We start from the raw sequence: 26,915 nt of genomic DNA, 5'->3' as shown, positions 1-26,915 counted from the left end.
GCCATATGCTTTAAAATGTTGGTAACAGACTTACATAAATGCATCCTCCCTTTCAATAGATTTGACATTTTGAGGCACCTACTACACTAGGAATGGTGATAAAGACATGAAAGTTTACACAGTTCTTGCCTTCAAAGACATCACTGTAATAGTAGAAATCCTAAAACTTGTGCTTCCTGGAATTTCAGTTTGGTTCTTTGGGCTCTCTTTTTTCAAGCCACTTTCTATTATGTCAAGTAAGATGGAAGATGAGTTATGGTGTCTATTACATATTACCATATTAGAGTGACAGTCGTTTATTGCGCCATTACCAAAAAGCTGTATTCTTCCAGAGTGCATATCAATACATACCAGCGAAGATGCAACAACTTTGTCCTGGCTAGCTCATTCAAAGAAACAAAATTACAAGGAAGACATATGTGAGATTAACATATACATCTCTAAGTATAGATGTTTTATCTGACATACGAATATACTGAAACTGTACAAATTTTATATCTTTTAGGATTGCATGTAAGGGTATTTGTACTTTCAGAAAACCCCCTTAATACATATTCCAGACACATCAACAAACCTCCTTACACCACTGTAACTCTATTTTTCTTTCTTATGACAAACTTTCCCATTCTGTCTTCTTCCCTTTGTCATGAACAAATTCAAATCACTTGTATCCCTAAAAACCACTCCTGTTCCCATGACACTCACTACCTATGCACCAATCCTTCTCTTCTTATCCAAAATTTGGGGCAAGTGGGATAGTTTTACTGATCCATCTTCTTCACTCCATATTATTTCTGAATCCAATAGATTGCGGTTTCAATCTTTACCATTCTAGTGAAACTACTTACTGCTAAATTTACAGACTATTTTCTAAATTGCTGAGTCCAATGGACACTTTTCGTCCCTCACCTGGTTTAACAGCTCTGTTAAATTTGGCCTTGTGGACCGCACCCCTTTCTTAAAACCATATGTTTCCTCAAGCACTTCCCTCTATTCTGGAACATCCTACTGTTCAGAATTGCCTTATTTCTCTCCACATCCCAACTCTCTTGCCTCTGCAGTAATGCACAGTGGTTATGAGGACTTTGGAGCCAGATTATCTTGGCTCAAATCTCAGCTTTTCCATTTACTGGCTGTGAGATTTTTGGGCAACTCCTTTAATTTCTTCATCCTTAGTTTTCCATCTGTAAATTGGGAATCATACTAGCATTAGTCACTCGCCCTTGTTGGCCAGGTTGTGGGAGTTGGTGTGTTCTCTGATGCTCTGGTTAATTGGGCAGACACTGAGTCCCTGGGTCTTAGAAATGGAACCTTCTCATGGGTCCTGCTCCACTCCTTCCTGTAGGTCTGGGCCTGCGATGCATTCCTGCCCTTCACCCAGGAATAAAGGGGTTTTATTCTCTATCCTCTTCCAGCTGCAATGAGCTTTCACCAGTACCCTAAGGACAAGAGTTTGTTGCTCTTCGCCAACATTCCCCTGGAATGACTGAAAATTCCCTTTGTGTCTACAATCCCAGGGGTTTTATCTTCTCTTGCTATTGCATACTTGGCTTCTTGCAATTTGTTAAAAATTTTAGTTGAATTCTTTATACCAGTGTCCTTACACGTCTGGCTCCAGTAAGCCAGTGCTTACACCTCATTGCTGCTTAGAAGCACTTGTCCTTCCTTAGATTTCAGGTTAGTTGGTTTCCTTGGGACCTCAGCTCTCTTATGGGTTCAAGAAAAGTTATGTATTTGCAAATCTTCTACCATTTTGTTGTTGTTGTGAGGGTGGGAACATTGCTCTTTTCATCTTTATACATCCTAAATAGAAGCCCAAAATATTGATTTTTCAACCAAGGCTCCAAAGTATTTCTATCGATAAAGGAAAATCTTCTCAACCAGAAATGTCAGAAGAATTGGCTATTTATTTGGGGAAAAAAATGAACTTTTTACCCATACCTCACACTATACACAAAAATGTATTGTAGACTATCATAGATCTAAACATCAAAACTAAACTATAAAATTTTTGGAGGAAAACATAAGAGAATATCTTTGTTATCTTGGGGAAGGAAAAATTTCTCAGGGAGTAGAAGAAAATATTGACAATTAAAGAAAAAATTATAAAGTGGACTTCATCAAAATTAAAATGTTTGCCCTTTGAAAGACATCATTAAGAAAATGAGTAGGTAAAGCTACAGACTGGGAGAAAATATTCGCAAGATATATATCTGACAAAGGACTTCTATCTAACTCATACAATTCAATAATAAAAAGATAACTCAATTTAAAATATGGGCAAAATGGCCAGCCCGGTGGCACAGAGGTTAAGTTCGCATGTTCCGCTTCTCGGTGGCCCAGGGTTCACCAGTTCGGATCCAGGGTGCAGACAAGGCACTGCTTGGTAAAAGCCATGCTGTGGCAGGCATCCCACGTATAAAGCAGAGGAAGATGGGCATAGATGTTCGCTCAGGGCCAGTCTTCCTTAGCAAAAAAGAGGAGGATTGGCAGTAGTTAGCCCAGGGCTAATCTTCCTCAAAAAAATAAAATAAATACAATAAAATATGGGCAAAGGACTTGAACATGCACTTCACAAATGAACACGTATAAATAGCCAATAAGCACATGAAATAGTGTTCACCCTCATTAGTCATATGGAAATGCAAATCAAAACCACATGAGACACCATTATATACCCATTTAAATGGATAAAATTTAAAAGACTGACAACACCCAGGGTCGATGAAGATGTGACAAAAGCAGAACTCTCTTACATTGCTGGTAGGAGGGTAAAACGGTACAACCTCTTCGTAAACTGGTAGGCAAATTAGTTATAAAGTTCAACACCTACCCTTTAGTATTTACCTGAGAGAAATGTAAACACATATACATAAAAATCTGATACAAAAATGTGCCTAACAGCTTTATTTATAATGGCCCCAGACCGGAAACAATCTAAATATCCATCAGCAGGACAATGGCTCAACACATCGCAGTTATGTCCAGACAACAGAACACAATATAAAGGCTCACAATAGAGCAATAACATGGAAGAGCACCAAAAATCTTAAGAGGAAGAAAGAATCCAGACACAAAAGAGTGCCTATTGCATGATTCCACTTATACAAAGTTCCAGAACAGGCAAAACTGATCTATGGTGAAAGAGGCAGACCAGAGGTTGCCTCAAAGTGATGATGACAGGACTGACTGGAAAAGGGCAGGAGCGATCTTTTTCTGGTAATAGAAATGGTTCTACATATTGATAGAGGTGCAGGTTACACTTATTAAAACTCATCAAACTGGATGCTTAAGATTTGTGCGAGTCTTAATCTGTAAATTGTATCTCAGTAAAAAAGCTAAATGTGAAATATATACATGCACACACAATCAGAGACTTTCTCTGACCACCCTACATAAAGTAGAAACCCCCTCTCCCTGACAATTTTGCCTGCTTTAGTATTTGTGATAACATTTATTAAAATTTGACTTTCTAGCATATGCTCATCTGTTTATCGTTTGCATTGCCTATTTGAATGTAAGTTTTTTTGCAGGTAAGGACTTTTTTAGTTTGCCACTATATAATCCAATACCAAAAGGCAATAATTAATCAAATTGCATGCTGAACTTTGATTGTTTTCTTGATATTTTTGAGTTTCTTCTCTGCTTGCCTAACGGCGTTTTTTAAAAATCAAAAGAGATAAAGCATGGCTAAAGAACTTTGAAACCCATAAGCTCTATACTATCTAAAGGATGATTAAATACAAGAAATTAACTGTGTATGGAAGACGTTCAGTGTAAGACAGCTTCAAATTTTCTGTAGAACAGCTCATTGCTGTAACCTTTCATCTAAAGCTGCCTCCCCAAAGCAAGAACAAGACTGGGGAAAGCAGACAGCACTGGCAAGGTGGAGCTTCTAGCTAACTGGCTAAGTCACAGAGATTGCTTAGTTTCCTCAAGTTCACGACTTTGCCTTAACTCCGTGGCTAATGGGAATTCATGATAAGACAGCTTTCTGGGATTAGAGTGTTGCCGTAGTACCAGTCACATGGAGAATTTCCAGCTAAGCCTCTGTTCAAGCATTTACAGATTTATAACTAATTAGATCCTGTCCACACCTCACCTGAAATCATGTTAGCAAGATCCACGTTCAAGTACATTTATAGCTGGCAGGGGTGTAACACAGTCCTTTAGGCCACGCTGGGCAACTCTGTGACAAGTTTTTTTCTACTTCAAGATTCTTTTTAAAGGAAAGAATAAATGAGTTGGTTTCAAAGAAGCCCCAGATAGAGTGCAAGGTTCCAAAAGGAAGGTACTTTGGTCACCCGTCAAATATATAATCTGATGGATAATTACACACACACACACACACACACACAATCTCACCCGAGGATATACGCACAGAGTTTTGCAAAACTTAAATATATTTATTAAATTATGAAAGAATAAAATTGAAAAGAAAAATATCTGATGGAACATGGAATACAATGTATATTCATTTTATAACGCACAGATTACTCAAGGTTTAGATAAATGATTGCCCAGCAATTTCTTATAATCTAAGTTTTAAAGTGTCCTATGGTGGTTAACACCCCAGATGTCTAAATTAGATCGAAGGAATCTCGAACTAATGCAAACACAATTTGAGTATAACAACCCAATATTATTGATATAATTTGGAACAACATAATTTGTTACACATATGTAGCAGGAAGTCGACTCCCAGAACGCAAGAAAATATTCAAACATCAACAATTTGTATTATTACGTGTCGTAATGTCATAATCTAGTCATAATATGTTTTATGAACAGAAATACTATTAACCAGCAGGGCAGAACATTTCAATTTAATTCAGAGTACAAGGAAGCAATGGAGTATTCTAAGGGTCTCCTTTAATACTGAATGATAAGTTCGGGATGGCTGGGAGGGAGAGGGTGACAGTTTTCTATACTTATGGTGGACAATTATTTAAATATCCGTGGACACATATTCCTTACATGACCTCTCCTGTGTTACTAATCAAAATTGGGACTCTGCTCGGCTGAGGAAAAGGCACGGTATGACCTCTGTGAACCTTTATGTCTGAAGAAACTACACAAGTCAGAAAAAAACTCTTAGCTCAGCATAAGATTTGACTCACTATTGCCTTTTCTTCATAGTCACTGCCAAGGCTTACCCTCCATTAGGAGGATTTACCCGGCCTCATCTGTTTACTCCAATCTGGTTTCTATCTAAAAGAGAGTCGCTTGTGAAGCTGAAAATTTATGCACATACAAAAAAAGAGAGTACGTGCCCATAGTTCAGAATAAAAAAAAAAAAAAAAGAAGACTCTTTCTTTCCTCTTGTAAAGACTGGCAATCTCATGAACTGTCTTTCAATACTTTGGTAGGAGGAGTTATAGTTACTGCATTGAAAATGTTATCATTAGTCCAAGTTTTAATCATGCAGTACCCTTAGGAATTCCAGAAGATGACAAGTTATCCAACAATTTAGACAAAAACATTTGGTTTAAGGATCAAGTCACTGTCTGTCTGTCTCTATTTCTCACTTGCTTCCTTGTGTGATTTTTATACAGAAAGAAAGACTTTTGGGAAACTGAGATATTTTAACAATATGTAAATACCTAGAATGACAATAGTATTTTCCAAATTATGCAACTTTGATCTTGAGAACAAGGTGACTCTGGGGTCTTGAGGATGCAGGACATAGTGAAATAGAATGGACATTTCCTCCCAAGTGTTTTTACAGACCCACTGGGTGTCCCCACCCTCATTGTGAGTCTCTAACCATTAACTAGTCATAATGACCAATAGCTGGTCCAGCTTTGCAACAGTTCAGACCCTTGGCTGGGATGCCAAACACAGGACTGGAGCCCACAAGCTGTGAGGACAAACTGACAGTTCCTGACAGTTTCTGCCTGGGCCAGGATCTGAACCAAGAGGCAGGGCAAAACTCCCACCTGCTGTCCATCTGCCATCCTGCCTTTATCAAAAAGTTATACCATGAACCATAGACAGATGGGCACTGCAAAGATCTATTAGGAGGAAAAAACAAGAGGTCTGAGGTGATTAGAATAATGACCTTTATTCAACATAGAAATCCCAGTAGTAATGAAAATCATGCATAATTTTGAGGTCTTTTAATTGTGCAAAAGAGATATTGTCTTTTGCCAATGTTAAAAAAAGATAAAGAAAATGATGTTTGTATTCTATGCAATAAGTATATAGTGCACTAAATACTCCATACCCTAGGAGCAAAGAGGAGTTAAGAATATATGTGTATATATATGTACGTGTGTGTGTGCATATATATATATAGAATGTCTTCACATGAAGTTATTTTTCTCAATGACACATCAGTGAAGTTTAACATAACGTTATCAAGCGAACAAAACAGAAATCTTTTATAGGTTTTTGGTAGTGCGCATTTTCATCAAAAGCCTACTCTCTATAAACAGGAAACTGGGATAAGTCAGCTCGTGTAATAAACAAAGGACTTCAGACATAAAGGGAATAGCAAACTCCTGAGCTAAAATGAAGTGTGTGTTATGTTTCCATAGCAAAAATGACTTTTGTAAGGCAAATAAACACCCTAGACAAAAGGCAGTTATTCAGTGCACATAACATACAATGTGTACTTACGATGTGCCAGGCAAAGTGCTAGATGCTAGCGATAGAAGACGAGCAAGGAGTGTGACACAGAAAGTCTTTGTGTCCCAGGAGCTTATGGTCTCCTCAGGAGATGGATACGTAAGTTGTTTCTTATATAGTATAGTGAAATAGCATACAGGAGAAAAGAGAGAGAACCATGTGGTTGGTCTTTGAGGGGTGAAATACTCATACAAGTTGTTTGGAAAAGGCAAAATTTCATTTATGTAGTATGTTTTAATTTCCATATGTTTTTAGTAGATTTACAAAGTTTAATTTTTCTTTAGTTTGTACAAGAGAACCAAATATGGATAATCTATGTTTTGAAAAAGCAAGAACCATCTTTTTAAAAAGTTAAAATTTTTATTATAACTTTTATATCTTAGGACCATTTCTTCTTTTTATAGCATAATATCATCTAAAAGTTGACATGAAAAAAAAATTCAACAAATTGCTATAATCAAAATAGTTTATAATGAACTTAAATAATATGAGAAATGTGAACTATAGCCACAAAAAGTGGTGTACGAGAAATTTCTAAGTGATTTTATTTACAATAGCTCAAAAATGGCAGCAAGCCAGCAAGAGAAAAATGGATAAGCAAACTGGGGCCTATTGATAATACTAAATACTCCTGAACAATGGAAATGAAAGGTCTCCCAATACATACGCTACACGGGTCTCAAAACACTATGTAAAAGAGTACACACTGTATGATTCTATTTATACAAAGTTTAAGAACAGGCAACTAATATGTGCTGACAAAAGTCAAAAGCGATTAACCACACGGGGGCCAGCCCCATGACTTAGTGGTTAAGTTTGGAGTGCTCCACTTTGGCGGCCTGTGTTAGGTTCCCAGGCACGTACCTACACTTGGCAGCAGCCATGCTGTGGCAGCCACCCACATACAAAATAGACGAAGTCTGGCACAGATGTTAGCTCAGGGCCAATCTTTCTCAGCAGAAAAAAAAAAAAAAGTGATTAACTCCAGCTGAGCATGGGGGCTATTGAAAGGAAAGGGATATGAACAAAGTTTCACAGATAATAGGAACGTTCTATATCTTCATCTGGATTACATATATAAAAAGTGTATTTGTGAAAAGCCATTGAGCTTTACACATAAGATCTGTGCACATCTTACTGAATGCAAATTATATCTCAATTTTTTAATGCAAAATATTGAGGTAATTTGATACAAGAAAATAGAGCTTAATCAGGTAAGTAATTTTCAAATTCTTGTTGACATATAACAAAATGTCTAGAAAGTGCACCATTTTACAAATAATAATATAAATTCGAGAATTTATATTTTCGTACCCACAATTTCAAGGGGCAAACAAGAATAATAAATGCTCGGAAAACACCCATTAGGAAATTCTTTCACTTGAACTGCAATGTGCTCCTTATCTGAGCCCTATTTAAATAACTTAATCCAAGTCAGGGTCAGAAGGGTATCTAAAGCATATGGAAAATCTTATGCTTTATCACATGTCCATACATCCTTTATTTTTTAAAAAACAACTTGACTTCATTGTTACATGAAATGGCCTTGCTGCCCTTATTCTTCGTTTCCTAAGAGTTACTTAATCCCTACGAAAATAACAAGTAGAAATACACAATACACAATTCACATGAGCCTCCGATTATTCTGAGAAATAAACAGAAAAGGAACACTGTACTATTTTCAAAATGTACATCATTCAGATACAGTAATTTACCCTTTGATTTTTACATTTAATCATTATATAAACTCACCTTCATAAGGAAGTTGTCACTGACCTACTATATGCATTTCACAACAGGAAATATTGTCACCAATGTTAATTCTTTATTCTTAAATATATTCTTAACTAAAAGATATTTAAACCACCACAAAGAATTGGTCCTAAGGAGCTTTAATAATATCCAAGGATTAGTTGTGCATTATAATATTAATACCACTTTAATTTATATACAGCTTGATTCTGATGGCTCCAAGCACTTCACATATATAATCAATTTTATCATTAATAACCCAGTGGAGAGGGAAAACATAGTATTGCCTTCTATGCCCTTGAAACAATGATAAATGCAAAGAATAGTTGGAATGTGGAATCTAAAGTTTCATAGCAGCTATTTTCTCAAATTGCTTGTCTATGTGTGTGTTTCTAAGGCACACAATTTAACAATCATTTCTGCTCTTCTCTGCGCAACTCACAATGAAGAGAACTTTGTCACAACGGTTTGGCCAATTTTAAAAGAAAGATTCTATACCTTAACATACAGTTAATTATTTCTGGGGAAAAAAATTCAATAGGGGTTCTGGTTCAGTCATGGTGGGGTAAGCCCACTGTCACCCATTCTTCACTCTGATTACAACTAAAATCTTTAAATTATATATATTTGGTCATGTGCCACATATTGATGTTTTAGTCAATGCCAGACCACATATACAATGGTGGTCCCATAAGATTAGTAGTGTACAGCCTAGGTCTGTAGTGGCTATACTATCTAGGTTTGTGTAAGTAGATTCTACAATATTCACACAACAACAAAATCACCTAATGACTCATTTGTCAGAATGTATCTCCATTGTTAAGCAGAGCATGAGTGTGTGTGTATATATATAATCTCAACCACCTGAGGACCTCAAAAGCATGCAGCTTCTGGAAAAGAGTCAAAATTTGAAAAATGACCTGCATTGTGATGTTTCCCATATTTCTTTTTGTTTTTTTCTCCTGCAGTATGAACCCAAAGGTAAAACCCCAGTTGCAAAATGGTGAGCAATGACAGCTGCACAAGCAGATAAACTCTGAGATAAATTCTCTTTTTTTGGGAAGAGGAACCAGAAATAAGGACTCCCACAGGCCAGAGAGTTTGGGGAGAATCCCAGAGATAAGTGAGAGAAAAGGATCCCTTAATTCTGTGAATAAACAAGCATCACCTTACATGCATGGAAAGGCACCAAATAAGGTTATCAAAGGCTTTTAGGAGCTATGGAGATTTGAGCCTTATGTACAAGTCTCATTCTAATCCTGAATTACACATGTCCCAGAGACACAAACCAATATAGAAAAGGCTTAGAGAACTGAGATCCGAACCACTTTCCAAAGGAGGTGAAATACAATTTACAGTCTGAATCTAAGTGGCTTAATTGCCTACTAAAATAAACATCATCATCCTCCAGATAGTTATAATAGGAATATTAGGATAGACACTACACAACAGAATATTCACAGCACCCAGAGTGCAATCCAAAACCACTCAACATACAAAAAAGTAGGAAAACATGGTCAAGTCTTAAGGGAAAAAAAAAAAAAAACCATGAGATGATCGAGGTGATGGAGTAATCAGACATTTAAGCAGCTATTATAACTATGCTCCATGAGTAAATGAAAGCACTCTTGAAATAAAGAAAAATACAGGAATTTCTCAACAGAGAAAAATGAACAATAAAGAAGAAACGAAATGTTTGGAAGCAAAAAATACAGGAATTGAAAATGAAAAATTCACTGGATGAATTCAATAGCAGTATGGAAATAACGCAAGAAAGAATCCAGAACTTGGAGATAGATCAACCCAAATGATTCAATCTGAAAAACAGAATGAAATAGATGAAATGAACCTCAGAGATCTGTGGGACAATTTCCAAATATCTACCATATGTAATTGGAATACCAGAAGGAGAGGAGAAAGAGATTGAGAAAGAAAATTTTTTAGTAAAAATTGTATTATTTTAAAGTATGCAACATGATGATTTGGTGTACATATACATAGTGAAATGATTTCTAAAAGTCACTACTCTCGTAGCAAATTTCCAGTATTCAGTATAGTATTACTAACTATAGTTATCATACTGTACATTAGATCTCTAGACTTATTTATGGTACATAACTGCAAATTTGTACCCTTTGACCACCATCACCCCATTTCCCCCCACCTCCCTATCCCTGGCAACTATCTACTCTCTGCTTCTAAGTAGTCAACTTTTTTAGATTTCACATATAAGTGAGATCATGCAGTTTTTGAGAAAAGAAATTGTTTTAATAAACAATGCCCAAATGTTTTCCAAATTTAGTTAAATACATTAATCTATAGTTCAAGAAGCTCAGTGATCCACAAGAACAAAGAAAACGACACCCAGACCCATCATAGTCAAACTGGTGAAAAATACTTATAAAGAAAGAATTATTGAAAAGAGCTAGATCTATATGGCCCATTACACACAGATTTGTCATCAGAAACCGTGGAGGCACAATGGCAGAACAACATCTTTACGGACCAAAAGAAATGTCAACCCAGAATTCTATAACTAGTGAAAATATTCTACAGAAAGTGAAAGAAGTGCATATTCAGATAAAGGAAAAATAAGATAATTCATCCCCAGGAGACTTGATATATAAGATATGGTAATGGAAGTTCTGCACACTGAAGGAAAATGACACCAGAGGGAACCAGGGATCTTCAGGAATGAAAGAAGAGCAACAGAAATGGTAAATTCTTGCATAATGGAAAAGATTATTTTTCTTTTATAGGTTCTCTAAAATACGTATAACTACTTAAAACAAAAATTATTTTATTAACTGGTGGGATTTTCAATGTATGTAGATATAATAGATATGAAAGCTATAACATAAGGGTTAGCGGGGGATAATTTATATCATGAAACTTTCCTACATTTTTTGTGAAGTGGTACGGTATCAAACTTCATAGACGGAAATATTTGGTATTTAATGTAATTCCTTGAGAAAACACTAAAACAAAATACAAAGAGATTTAGACAGTATATACACATTAGATAAAATAGAATATGAAAAAATATGCAAATAATCTAAAAGATGGCAGGAGAATGGGAAGTGAGAATCCAAAAATAGAGAAGATAAACAGAAAATAATTTACTGATGAACCTAAATTCAACCATAGTCTAAAGACTTTAATTCAATGGCAAAGACTGGCAGAGTGGATATAAAAACACAAACCACTATATATTAGCTGTACGAGAAACACTTTACATATAAAGAAAATAGGTTTAGGGGGCCAGCCCCACAGCTGAGTGGTTAAGTTTGCGCCCTCTGCCTTGGTGGCCCCGGGTTTCGCCCGTTTGGATCCTGGACACGGACCTAGAACCTACTCATCAAGCCATGCTGAGGTGGCATCCCACATAGCAGACCTAGAAGGACCTACACTAGAATATACAACTATGTACGGGGGGGCTTTGGAAAAGAAGACAGAAAAAAAAAGAAAATATGTTTACAGTAATGAACGGAAAAATACAGATTATGCGGTTAGTAAGCATGAAACGAAACTTTACTATCAGACAACAAATTGCAAGACAAAGAGTATTTCCAGAGATTAAAAGGAATCAGGAATGTCTCGGAGATATTTTGGGTTCAGTTCCAGACCACTGCAATAAAGTGAATATTGAAATAAAGTGAGTCACATGAATATTTTGGTTTGCCAGTGCATATGAAAGTTATGTTTATGCTATACTGTAGTCTATTAAGCGTGCAATAGCATTATGTCTTAAAAAAACAATGCACATACCTTAACTAAAAAATATTTTATTGCTCAAAAATGCTAACCATCATCTGAGCCTTCAGCAAGTCAAAATCTTTTTGCTGGTGGAGGAACTGCAAAAAAAATGCAATATCTGCAAAGTGAAATAAAGCAAGGCATAATAAAATGAAGTATGCCTGTATTTCAAATTATAACAGAGGCAATTCACCATACAGACAATTATCGATGTCAATGTACCTAATTAATAGATCCTAAAAAGATTTAAAACAAATATTGACAGTATTAAGGGAAGAAATAACTAAGTCCACACTCCTGATAAGAGATTTTAATACCCCACTCTGAGTAACTCACAGAAAAACTAGATTCCCCTCCTTAAAAAAAGGTCAGCAAAGATATCAAAGATGTCAAAAACAGACTACCTTGGTCTAATTAACGTTTATAGAATGCATCTAACAACTTGAGAATACACATTTATTTTCAAATATGCATGGTACATTCACCAAGATAGACCATGCTCTGGTTCATTAACAAAGTCTCAGTATTAAAAATAATCAAAATCATACAGAATGTATGCTCTGATCATGACATAGTTAAATTAAAACATATCTAGAAAAACACCAAATATCTGTAAATTAAATAATACACTTCAAAATAATTCATGAATAAAAGACAAATCCACAAGATAATAAGAAATTACTTTGAACTGCATAACAACAAAAATACAACATACTAAAAGCTGTGGGATGAAGCTAAAGAAGGGCTTTGAGAGAAACACATAACTTTAAATGCTGTATTAGCAAAGAAGAAAGATATAAAATTAATGACCTAAGTTTCCATCATAAAATCTGAAAAAATGAACAAATTAACCTCAAAGTAAGTAGAAGGAAGAAAACAGTAAAGAGCAAATATGAGTGAAAAATAAAACAAACAAAATCTAATAGCTAGTTATTTGGAAGGATCAACAAAATTGACAAAGCCCTGGCTGGAATGTTCAAGAAAATGAGAGAGGACACAAATGACTATCAGGAATGAAAAACACAGACCCAACAAACTTTAAAAGGATGGTAAGATAACATAACAACATTACACTAAAATATGTGACAACTACATGAAACTGACAAACTTCTTGAAAAATACAATTTACCAAAACTGACATAAAGAAAATAGAAAACTGGAATATATATATATGAAATTAAATTATCAAATACCTTCTCTAAAAGAAAACCCGAGGCCAAAATGTTTTTACTGGTGAATCCTGGCAAACTCTCAAGTCGCTTATCTTACATAAATATCTTCAAAAAATGAAGAATTTGGGATCCCTGCCCAACTTGGTTTTATAAGGCCAGCAGAACACTAATGCCAAAATCTAAAAAAGATATTGTAAAAAGAAGAAAATACTTCAATATCCCTCATATAGATGTAAAAATCCTTAACAAATGTTTTATACATATATATATGATTAAATTACATTTGATAACAATATCATAACCGAGGGAGCTTTTCCTAGGAATGCAAGGTTGGTTTAACATGCAGAAATCAATGTCTTTTACTATATTAATAGAAAAAAGGATAAAAAACATATGATCATTTCAATAAAGGCAAAAAAGAAAAGCATTTAACAAAATTCAACACTCCATGATTTAAACGAAAAAAAAATTGAGCAGATTACGAATAGTGGAGAACACCTTTAAACTGACAAAGAGCATCTAGGAAAAACGAAGAGCTAATATAACACTTAGTGGAAGACCTGAGCTTCTCCCCATGAGATAAGGACCAAGTTAAGAACATCTGCTTTCAATACACTCATTCAATATTTTATTGCAAGTCTTAGCCATGGCACTAACGCAAGGAAAAAAATGAATGAATAACAGTCAAAAAAGAAGTAGAACTGCCAATATTTGTATATGATATGATTGTTTAGCTAGAAAATACCAAGGACTCCATAAAAATCTACACATACTAATTAAAGATTCAGCAATAGCAGGTGCTGATAAATACAAAAAAAAGTAATTCTATACTGATATATTAGTGGCAAAAAGTTGAAAACGAATTTTTTATAATCCTTTTTACAGCAGGGGGAAAAAAGAATACCAATGAATAAATCCAAGAAAAGATATCCAATACCTCTATACTAAAAACTACAAAACATTGCTATATTAAAGAATACATAAATAAATGGAGAGATGTACCCTATCCATGGATGGTAATTTTCCCCAAACTGATCTATAGACTCAGTATAATTCCAAACAAAATCTACCAGGTTTTCCTTTGTAGAAATTGACAACATGATTCTAAAATTAATCTGGAAATACAAAGGACCTAAATAGTTAAAAGCTGAAGAATTTGCCTCACCTAATTTCAAGATTTACCATAAAGCTAATTTCAAGATTTACTATAAACCCCAGGAATGTAGGTTATTGGCAAAAAGATAAAGGTATAGATGTACAGAACAAAATATAGAGTGTTCAGAAATAGATCCACACGTATAGGGTCAACTGATTTTTCACAACTGTGTCAAGGCAATTCAATGGGGAAAAGAAAGTCCTTTCAACAAATGATGCTGGATCAACTGGAAATCAAAATTAAGGGGAAAAAAGTACAAGACTGTCCTCACACTCAACACAAAAATTGACTCAAAATGGATCACAGACCTAAATGTACAACCTAAAACAATAAAACTTCTAAAAGAAAACATAGGAAAAAATACTTGTAATCTCACGGTAGGCAGTTTTTGTAGATAGAATGCACACAAGAAATACAAAACATGAAAACTAAAATTGATAAATCAGACTTCATCAAAATTCAAAACTTTTGTTCTTGGAAAAATACAACCAAAAAAAAAAAAAAGAGAAAGAAAGATGAGCCATATTCAGGAAGAACATTTTCTTAACAGAACATCAGATGAAAGACTTGTTTTCAAAATCTTATAAAAAGAACTCCTGCAGTTCAATAGTAAGAAATAATCCATTTTTAAAAGAGAAAATTAACAAAAGGTTTGCACAGACTTCACAAAAGAAGATAGGCAAATGGCCAAAAGCACATGAAAAGGTGCAAGAATCATTAGTCCTCAGAGGAAAGTGAGTTAAATACACAATGAAATGACACCACACATCCTTTAGATTGGCTAAAACTAAAAAGACTGACCAGACCAAGTTCTGACAAGGATTTTGAGGAACCAGACCTCTCATTCACTGATGGTGAGAATATACCATGGGGTAACCACTTTGGAAAACTCTTCTTCAGCTTTATAAAATGTTAAGCATACACACATCACATACCGCGGCCATTCCAGTTTCTAGGCATTTACCCATGAAAAAACACACGAACACAAAGATTTGCCAACTTGGTTTGTAATAGCCATTAACTGGAAATTATCCCGAATGTCCAACAGATGAATAGATAAGCAAATTATGGCATATTCAACCACATAATGAACATTACAGGGCAAGGGGGAAAAAGAAAAAATTCTTATACACACAATAACATAGATGAGTCTCAAAAATGTGCTGAGTGAAGAAGTCAGACCCAAAAAAAGTATATACTTATGATTCTATTTATATAAAATTCTAGAAGATGGAAACTAATTTATACTAGGGAAAAAGCAAGCCAATGGTTGCCTGGGGACATGGCTGGAAGGAGGCGAGGATTGCAAAAGAGCTCCAAGGAAAGTTTCGGGGATGATGAAAATATTCTTTATCTTGATTGTGGTGATGGTTTTACCAGTAGATAAATATGTCAAAATTGATCAAATTGTATTTAGGTATGCACAGTTTATTGTACTTCAATTATACCTCAATAAAGATGTTTAAAAAATATGCAATGCTCTTGCATAAAGTCTACAAAACACAAATACAACCCAAAATTAAAAAGCTGCCCATATACATTTGGCTTAAAGAAATTTCATTTAGCGTGTTTTACCTCAAAATGGTTTTTGGCTTTTTAAGGATAAAAAGAAAATAATATATTTGAAAAGATGCCATTATATTTAGTTATACTGTTGCAAAAGTTGTATTATTTCAAAATGCAACACTGCGCAGTGTTGCTTTATACACTTTCAACCAGGTCCCAGTGGAACACCAACTGAAACACTGAAACTAGTAATTTATTACATATATTGAATATTACACTTAAGAATAATCCATAAAAAGCTCTAGTATAGTGATCAGAGAATTAACAAAAATGATGAATTTTACCAAAGGGACCACTTCCCTAAGATAGATGGTTACCTACACATGGCTTTATAGTTATAGATTTAACATAAAACCTTAGTATACATCTTATAATCCAGAAGACTTACATTATCTAAGTAAAAATATGCATACAATATTTACATGTATCTTAACAAAGAAATATCAATAACAACACTTTATTTCTAAGGTGCGTTTATCCTTGGGGTGCTTTCACAGCTATCGAATGGACGTAATCGTGATGGGGCATTACACTAATCTCTGAGTCAGGAAGACTGTTTCAAGGCACAGTTTTGCTTCTGTCTAGCTCTGTTACCTTGAGCAAATCACTAGGCTTGATTTTTCTCACCAATAAAATGAGCAGGTTGGGCTTGATTATCTTTTAACTCTCTTTCAACTTTGAAATTCGCTTTGTTTTTATCCCCACTCTAATAAGGAAAGCAGGATCAAAGGATGGCCCTGAGGGAGGTTAAGGGAGTTGTACAAAGTCACAGGACCGGTTAAGGTCAGACCAGGGATTAAAGTCCCAGTGGCTGCACATCCAGCACCACATTCCTTCCACTGCCACACACTGCTCAGTAAGCCGGCCTGTGGCGGCCTTATGAACACGAGACGTGCTCTTCGACTGCAAGACTCTGCTGAATTTCTGCTTGAGTGAAGGAAGGAAAAAAAAATGCAGAAAGGCATGGGTTTATGATTCCAAAATACTTGGAATTTTATTTCTGTATCTAAAATTCCCAGTACATAAGCTTAGAAGCAAAAATAATTCTTTGAGAAAACAGCCTTATTTTATAGCTGATGTCATCTCAGTAATTCTCTTTTCTGGATATTTAGTAAAGGTGTGCTCAATAACCTGACTACTAGCATCTCTTCCCTCAAGAATATTTTTTGTTAAAAAAAGTCAGTTTATTAAAAAACTGGGGTTCAGGGGCCGGCCTGGTGGCGCAGTGGTTAAGTCCACACGTTCTGCTTCGGCGGCCTGGGGTTCACCAGTTCGGATCCCAGGTGTGGACACGGCACTGCTTGGCAAGCCATGCTGTGGCAGGCATCCCACATATAAAGTAGAAGAAGATGGGCACGGATGTTAGCTCAGGGCCAGTCTTCCTCAGTAAAAAGAGGAGGATTGGCAGCAGATGTTAGCTCAGGGCTAATCTTCCTCAAAAAAAAAAAAAAAACAAAAAAAACAAACTGGGGTTCAAAGTCACAGTGGTCCAAAGCTAAGCTGAGGTTTCATGCCCACTTCCTATTTTAACTAATGGGCCCTGGGTGTGTGGACTTGGCAAGTGATGCAGCAACACAGGAAGAATGTGGATTATAGGAGAGAGCCACCCAAATTTTAATACCAGTTCTGTGGTTTAACAACTTCAGATTGTGAAGAATTGATTTCAATGCCTTCACCTGTAAAACAGGATCATTTCTACCCTTGAAGGTTAGAGAAAAATAGCCTTCTCTCCCAACATTTTACAATGAAATGTCGTGCAATACAAATATGTACAGAAAAGTTAGGAGAATAAAACAATGAAAAACCATTTTCCCTCCACCTAGGTTCTATAATTAACATTTGATTCTATTTGCTTTTTATCAGACACCTATGCATCTTTCCATCCCTCTCCCCCTTAATAAATCCATTTTATTTTTTGATCCATTTCATAGTCACAAATATCAATATATTTTATCCCTAAACAATTCACCATGCACGAGATAGACTTCAAAATCTTTAGTGTTTTATAAGCAAAATTAACCTAGGCAAATACATAAATTTGAAATATACCATTCAAAAAGTTTCGACAAATGTATACACCTGTACAGTCATGCGCCACTTAACGATGGGGACATGTTCTAAGAAATGTGTCCTTAGGGGATTTTGTCATTGCGTGAACATCTTAGCGTGCACTTACACAAACCTAAATGGTACAGCGTACTATACACCCAGGCTACATGGTACTAATCTCACAGGGCCACGGTCATAAGCACAGTTCGCCACTGACTGAACCACTGTTATGCAGCACGTGACGATGTAACACAAAGGCAGAGGTTGATGTTCCAGTTTTTTATGGCATTGTTTTCTAAAAATTTCCTCTCACCTTTGGACTGCTTTGGCACCTATACTGGAAATCAATATAAGCGTGTAAGTGGGGGTCTGTATCAGTATGGGTCTATTTCTGGGCTCAATTCTGTTCCATTGACCTGTTTCTTTTTCTACAGGTATCACAAAGTCTTGATGTCTGTAGCTTTACAGTAAGTCATGAAGTCAGAATTCATTCTTCTTTTTTCAAGGTTGCTTTGGATATTTGAGGTCCAGTGCATTTCCACATAAGTTTTAGAATCAGCTTGTCTGATTCTAAAGCAAACACCTGGTGGGACTCTGGTTGGGATAACAACGAATCTATAGATCAATCTGGAAATAATTGATATTTCAACATCGCTGAGATTTCTAATCAATAAAAACGCCATCTTTTCCTATATATTTAGGTCTTCTTTAATTACTTTCAGCAATATTTTATAGTTTTCAGTGTAGATGTGTTCATGTATTTTGCTAAAATTATTTCTAAGTATTTTATGTTTAACCTATTGTAAGCAGAATTTTTTTTAAAATTTCCAATTCTTTGTACTAGCATGTAAAAATACATTTGTTTGTATATTGACACTATATCCTGCAACCTTGCTAAACTCATTTATTAGTCCTCACAGCTGTTTTATAGATTCTTAGGATATTGTGTGCCATCAACCATGTCGTCTACAAACAATTTTACTGCTCCCTTTTCAATCTATATTTCTTTTCTTTCTCTTAGTGCACTAGCTAGGACCTCCAGAACAATAATAACTAAAAGAGGTGAGAGTGGATATTCTGCTTAGTTATTAATCTTAGGGTGATAATGTTCAGCATTTCACCATTAAGTGTGATTTAGCTGTAGATTTTTCATAGATTCACCTCATCAGATTAAAGTTCCCTCCATTCCTACTTTGCTTCAAGTTTTTATTACAAATGAATGTCCATTTCGTCAAATGATTTTTCTGCATTTATTTAAATCATCATACGTTTTTTTCTCCTCTATTCTGTGGTTTTGGTGAATTACATAATTTTCCAATATTTAACTTTGCATTCTGGGGATAAATACAACTTAGTTGTGATATATTTGTGATTTTTATGCATTGCTACATGTTATTTCTTAATATTTTGTTAAGGTCCCAACTTTAAAAAAATTTTCTTTTTGGCATCAGGATTATGATAGTTACACAAAATATGTTTCCATATCCTCTATTTTCTGAAAAATTTGGCATAAGATTGGTGTTATTTCTTCCTTAATTGTTTGATAGAATTCACCAAACCATCTGGGCCACAACTGTCTTTGAATAATCACTGTGTCCTGGACACAGAAAGAATCTACCTAGAAAGTCACAGTAGATTGTAAGTTGTACAAATAAATATAATGTAAGAAACCTCTTTAGTATATGGCACTCAAAATAAAATAAAATATATATGGCACTCATAAAATGAGCAAGGGGTACTACTGGTCATAGTTACTTTTTCAAGACATGAAAGAGGTTATTTCTTTAAAATGTAGTAGGTTTAAAGTCCAATTTCAGACATCCCACTAATGTAATTCTTAAAAGAAAGAAGACACATTAGACAACGAAGTTAGTTACATTTAATATCGACCCTATATCAGAACACATTCACTCCATCCCATTTTTCTTTCGACATCTTATTACGTGATTGTGTTTACCTAGAGCATGCAAGCATGTTAAATAAGTCACTGGCTATGCTCATTCTCATATAAAGGGCACGAGAAGCCTATTTACAACGCATTAAACAGTGAAGTGCCAATTAGGATATAAAAACTTACACAGAAAATCACATTTGTGCAGCATGAATTGCCAAAAAAAAAAGGTCTAACATTTTTATTTCATCTGACACTGAAAACAAATAAACACCACAGATCTTTAGAGTCTTTATAGTTCCCTGAATAACCAAAAGAGGTAGATTGTATTTGTTTCTTAAGATGGGACATTTCATTGCCTGAGAGGTTTAGATCATGAGTCAAAAAAAAAACCACACACACCAGTGGGATCAGGCATACAGACTAACTGTGCATTGATTTTTTTTTTCTGCTTTTTCTCCCCCAATGCCCCCAGTATATAGTTGTATATTTTTTATTTTTAGTTGTGGCATGTGGGACGCCACCTCAACATGGCCTAATGAGCAGTGCCATGTCCGGGCCCAGGATCCGAACCTGTGAAACCCTGGGCTGCCGAAGCAGAGCACTCAAACTTAACCACTCGGCCACGAGGCTGACCCCAATGCGTTGATTTTGTTGTGTGTGAAAACTGCGAGAAAGGGGATAAATGCACATGATCCCAATATACATTTTTCTAATATTATTTCCTTTACTTGAACTTACCAAAGAAGAAAAAAAAAAGAGCTAGCCAGCTACTCTTTCTTTTAGCAACTAAACTTTATCCATTCATTTTCCTCATTCATCTCATAAATGTGAATTAAGAATGCTGCACGTCTCTCAGCATAGAGGGCTAGGGAAAAAATTAGGTTGACAGGGTTCAGTTTTGACAGTGCATCCAGCTGTTGACAGCTTCTCATTTTTTCCATAAACCTAACTGCTATCAGTTTATGTCAAGTTTCTAACACTTCCAGCTAGGGAAGACTTCAGAGAAGAAAAATGCTTTCCTTGGAGTTTACAAATGCCATTTGGTCTAATTTTTCAGCAAGGGTTTGCCTAGTTAGATTATGAGAATTTTCCTGGAGAGCAACAGCAAGAGAATGTCTCCCATGCTGTCAGAGAAAGAGAGTTATATTTTTGTTCCTTGGAAGAAACATATAATGTAATGGGCAAAATGTCAAGTGGGTGGGGAGCCATTAGCCCACATAATCCTCCAGAGAGATCTCTAAGAAAAAGGAATTCTGAACAAGACACTACACTAGCACATTTGGGTTCAGGAAATAGTCCAAGAAGACAGATGGGGGATGGGTTTCTGGGGGCAGGATTCACAGTAAAGGCTCCTACCCAGAGAGCAAGTGATTGTGAGGGTGTGAGGAATGCCCAAAGTCAGGAGTGAGTTAGGGAAAACTGAGTTTCAAACACTGGAAAGACTATGAGAAAAATGAGCCCAGGGGGTGAAGGCAGGATCAACATGGGGACTGCGAGGATGTTCAGAGAGTGAGAACAGGAGCAAGGAAAGAATGTTTTGGATGATTTCTGCAGGTCTTTCTCTGCCTGAATTTCTCATCTATCAAATGGGCGTGTCTACGGGCAGCGTCAGAGTGGCTTGAAAAGCTAAAAGCAAGATTGAGGTGAAGAGTCAATGCTTAACCATGAACTCTACGTTAGACCAAGTACACTGCCATGTAATATTCTAGTCCTTTATTAATTTATTTAGTACACATTTCTTGAGCAGCTCAAAGACATTTTTATTCTATAGATGACTTCTATTTTAGGTGAGCCTCATAGTCTCAAAATCTGTACTTAAAAACTACAAAGTTTTAAGCTAATAATGATCCTGCGTAATCCCTTTCGATGAGGTTTCACTGGAGGACTGCATTAGATTTCAAGCTCTTACAGCGTTTAATGTTAGTTGATTTGTAAAATATTTTTCAGACATCCATTCATCATGCACGTGGATGTTTACTTAGTGTGGTGATTAAGAGCAGGAACTGGGGAGTCAGGCTGTGTGCACTCAAAGCCCAGCCTCACCCCTTATTAGCTGTGTGACCTTGGGCAAGTTATGAAATCTTTGTGGAATCGGTTTCCTCCACTATACAGCAGGGAAAAGGGCAATACCTGCCTTGCACGGTTGTTATGAGAATGAGTTCTACATAAAGCATTTTAAAACAATGCCTAGCCGGAAGAGGTGAGATCTAAGAGTCAGTGGGAGCTGTTCTAAGAATATAAATAATACTGATTTTTTTTTCTTTTTACTGGATTCAACATTCTAGTTTAAGAAATTCCAAAAAGCAGGTGTCCACATCTATCAACATCTGCCAAACTCCTTCCCTTAAAGAAATTGAAATTACTTGGCTTAGGATCAACGTTAATGACTAAGACTGGATCTACAAATCCACAAAGACTTGGAAAACGAATGGCCCCTTTATAACTCACAGTTACTATTTCAATTGCCTGGTTGTGCCTGAAAATAACTAATTGAGCCAAATCTAACTGCTTTGTACATACCTCAAAGATACCCAAGGCCTTACCCCATTGTAAAATAAGATGTGGTTACAGAAACTCTGATAAGTCAAATTTTCCTAGCTCTTATTGTTACCTCCTTCATCAGATTCTACGGCAAATTCTTTCTCTGAGAATTCCCATGTACCCCCCCACCTCTCCCACCCCCACTGCTGGCACTTCACAATGGCTGGGAACCCTCAAGGTGATAAAGCCAAAATGGTGGTCTTTGGCAAAGCGAGGAAGGATGACACTTTTCCTGGTGTCACAGGCTGTAGGAGGAGCCTGTCATGGTGCTGCAAGTTTCTCACTATCTCAGAATTTTCAGTCAAAAAGCTCTGTACGTCTTTATTTATAGCCTTTCTGCTGTTTCCCTAAACTCCCAAATTCTTTGTTCTCATATGTTTATTTAAAATAATTTTAAAATTTAGGTGTTTCTGCAGTTTACATAAAACAATTTGATTCTTATGCAAATTCCAGATAACTTTACCATGGGGGGTGGGGAAGAACCAGTTATAGATAAGTAAATGTGCACATATTTAAATTGTGCAAAATGAATATTACTAAGCTGTATTTACAAGTTGGGCCTTCACCAGTCTCCACCTCTGAGTTCTACTGTCATGTACCACATAACGACATTTTGGTCCACGATGGTACACACCTGTGGTCCCGTAGATTAGTACTATGTAGCCTAGGTTTGCAGTAGGCTATAGCACCCAGGTTCATGTAATTATACTCTATGATGCTTGCACAACAACAAAATCACCTAATGATGCATTTCTCAGACGTATCCCCATTGTTAAGTGACAAATGGCTGTATTTCATGTTGAAATAACTGACAGGACACATAGAAGATTCTCCTCAAGGGGGAGAAGGCATAGTCCACGCAGTTCTAAAGTCTTACCAAGTGACCTTGGAATAAGTTGTTGAGTTGGGAAGTAGGAGTGGGGGGTTGGAGGTGGCCAAGAGTTGACTTTTACCATTTTTATGTTTATAATCATTTATTTAAGTATATGAAAAACTTAAGTGGAGAAAGACTCAGGAAAAGAGAAATACACTGAATATTAGAAGTCCTCCTAATATCATACTTTGCTGTTAACCACTGCTGACCAACCTAAGGCCAGCCATAAGGACCTGGATCCCAGCATTTCTAAAGCGGTCCCTATCTATAATCTCTCAAGAAAAAAGTAAATTAATTTCACAGATTAGCTTAAAAATTATTACTAGGCAATCAGTGTTGTTAGTGCTTTTACAGGAGAACATGTGTCAGCTGAGAAGGCCAAGTTCTGAACCTTCTCTAATACATACATTCCTGCACTACCCAATACAAGGCACCCACAGGCCACATGTGGCAATGGAGTGCTCGGCACGCGACTAGTCCAAATCATAAAATACACATCAGAATTTGAAGACTTCATATGAAATAAAGAATGTAAAATATCTCAGTAATTTCCATAGTGATTACACATTAAAATGATAATATTGTGGCCATAATGGCTTAAATAAAACATTATTAATACTCACTTCACTTGTTTGTCTGTACATTTTTTACGTGGCTACTAGAAATTTTAAACTTCTTGATGTGGTTTGGTTTTGAGGTGCACATTACATTTCTCTTTGACAGCACGGGCCTGGATCAATGAGAAGAGAGAGTAGGGAAGAAAGGTCTCAGAGCAAGCAGGGCTCAGGACAATTACCACAAGGAAATACTACAGAACAGTCCTTGTCCTGGATATCTCATTCCTCAAAGTGGTATAGAAACCTTGATACACAGAACCTATGTACTGCTAACTTTGCTTTTAGTAGATAAGTTTTTATTTATTTAATTTTTTTTGAAGGGGAAGATTCTCCTCAAGCTAACATCTGTTGCCAATCTTCCCTTTTTCTCCCTCCCTGCCCCTAGGTTTGTAGAGTTGTAAGATCTTCTGGTTCTTCTATGTGAGCCACTGCGACAGCATGGCTACCGACAGATGAGCGGTGTGGTTCCGCGCCCAGGAACCGAACCCGGGCTGCCGAAGTGGAGCATGCTGAACTTTAACTGCTAGGCCATCAGGATGGCTCAACAAGTCTTTTTAATAGACTTTTATTTTATTTATAAAATTATTAAATTATATCTTGACTTTGAGGTGAAAACAAATGAGTCGTGCAGATGGCAGATGTGCATAAAGATGATCAATTGATAGTAGCCGGTATTGGCTGGGGTATAGGTGGTAAGTGATACGGACACAATCATCAGCCCCTCATAGTCACAATTCAAAACGGCTTGGCTGATAGTCTATTTCAGTGACTGGCAAACTATGACATGTAAGCCAAATTTAGCCACCACCCCTTTTTTTAGAGAAAGTTTTATTAGAACACAGGCATGGCCATTTGTTTATATATCGTCCATGGCTGGTTTTGCACTAAAACAAAAAAAAACAAAAGTCTATGGTCAACACTAAAATAAGAGTGGTCCTTTTAAATCAGATGTCTTTCCTCTGCTTAGAATTCTCCAGTGACTTTTCACCTTACTTAGAGTAAAAGAGAACAAAAGCCAGAGACCTCCTACTTCACAGCAATCAGCAACTTGCTGCTCCTAGACTATACCGAACAAACTCTTGCATCAAACCTTATTCCTCCCCCAACCTAAAAGACTCTTACCCTACAGATCTACGAGCTCCCGTCCTCCTCTCCTTCAGGTCCTGTGCATATGTTAGTAACCACTGGATATAATATGGCCGCCTCCTTCCCTTTCCTGCTTTATATTTCTGCATAGCACTTGTCATTAACCAACTCACTGTATATTTCACTTCTATGTGCACTATTTTTCCTCTGACTAGAAAGAAGCTCCATGAGGTCAGGTATTTTTGTTTTCTTACTGTTGTATCTTTAGCATCTAGAATGGTGCCTGGCCCATATATGCATAAAAGAGTGAGTAGAGAGTTCATTAATATTGTAACTGCATATGAGATAGTGAAATGTGGGCAAGATGTGATTCTTGCCCTAAATGGCGCAAAATATAATCAAATTAAAAAATACATGCTCAGACATTAAGGAATAGACAAATGGAAACAACCGTATGCCCACCTGTCTTTCCTCCTCGTCTATCCTCATGCAGTCCTCTATCAACCTAACCATTCACCTACTCAGTAGCAGAGACATTTACAATCTTAGGGGAAGCATAATGGTCTGAGGAAAGCAGTCAGCTCCAGCTATGACTACTATCAAAATGCTTTTTGGACATGTGTTGTACAGGACGGGAGCAAAACAGTTATTCATGCTGGGGTACCAGAAGAAGGAAGGTGGCTCAGAATATGGTGGCCTAGACCAATGGTTTTCAAAGTTTGCTCAGCAGCTATTTTTCCTAAAAGGAATTTTAGAGAACTCCAATATGCAATTTAGAAGACCTGGTTGAAGTCTTCTCTTTCTGAGAAGCCCACAGAGATGTTCCCTTCCCCTTCTCTTACCTCGAATCCTCCACGGCATCAGGGGCATCTTTGTACTTAAGACTATTTAGAACACAATTTGAAAGTGACCAATTTCTAGAAATGGGCCTCAGAGTTTTCAGCATTTTTATAATTTCAAAATGTTAGAAAAAAATTGGAAAAGCAAGAACTGGGAATCTGGCTTGGTAAAATTAAAAGACTCAGCCCCATCGCAGACGTCACAGGCCATGTGATTGACTCATATACTAATGAAGAGACATCCATTCTCAGCTGTACTCCTAGCCTCGCCTTAGTCCTTTGTCTTTTTTTTTTAATTGAATGGCAAGCAAGATAAATGAAAAGGTAGACATCAGCAGTAGTAACCTGATAAAGATCCAGATAACTAGTGCTGCTGACAGTGCAGATAGAGAACCAGGCATGAAAATGAGCTCTTCATTCAGTTCTGACCGTAAGAAATGCTCCCAGAACAGTCCTTACAGGATTTTCCTTCCTCTTCTTCACTCCCCATTGCTAATATTTAGACACATGCTTCTGGGAGAACAGAGAAGTTCGCTTTCCTGTTGAATGGTTTAGTTGTTTATCATCATTTGAGCCCACCTGAAAAGTGGAATGATAAATCATTGTCATTTATTACCATCAATCACGAAAAAAAGCAATTGCGCAAGTTATCAATATCATCCTAATACTGTGACAAAGTGACATGTAGTACAGAAACATGTTTATACAAAGTTTTGAGGTTCTATATTGTATTGATTGCTTTAATCAAAGAAATCTAAAGATTACTATAGAAATAGATTTACCCACATTTATATAGTACCTGAACAAATAATTCTATTTTTCTTTAAAAACTCAAACTGAATTAAAATTGTCTCCATGATTCTTATTGTCTGTACCACAGGCCTCCTGCCAGATGGTGCTAAAGAACCAACAGCATTATATCCAAGACAATACCTTCACCTTGGGCTTTGAACATCAGCAAAGTATTTAAATGTTAATTACCA

The 26,915-nt window shown here is 36.2% G+C and overlaps 1 long non-coding RNA gene across 5 annotated transcripts in view; it reads right to left on the bottom strand.

Moving 5' to 3' along the window:
- The window catches only part of LOC103555097 (uncharacterized), a 363,041-nt gene that overhangs the window by 4,766 nt on the left and 331,360 nt on the right, over positions 1-26,915 (bottom strand). For 3 of the 5 annotated variants that reach the window (XR_011529647.1, XR_011529643.1, XR_011529646.1), the window contains 2 exons: positions 26,392-26,511; positions 24,014-24,120 (listed from right to left, as the gene is read on the bottom strand). This is a non-coding gene — a long non-coding RNA (uncharacterized lncRNA). Of the gene's footprint in view, positions 1-24,013; positions 24,121-26,361; positions 26,512-26,915 lie in introns of all 5 variants that reach the window. The other 2 variants (XR_011529644.1, XR_011529645.1) reach the window with 2 other exon arrangements.

This window comes from Equus przewalskii, chromosome 19 (genome assembly GCF_037783145.1).
Source record: "Equus przewalskii isolate Varuska chromosome 19, EquPr2, whole genome shotgun sequence".
NCBI lineage: Eukaryota > Metazoa > Chordata > Mammalia > Perissodactyla > Equidae > Equus > Equus przewalskii.
The sequence above is the reverse complement of the archived record's forward strand: the minus strand, read 5'-3'. Positions and strand labels throughout refer to the sequence as shown.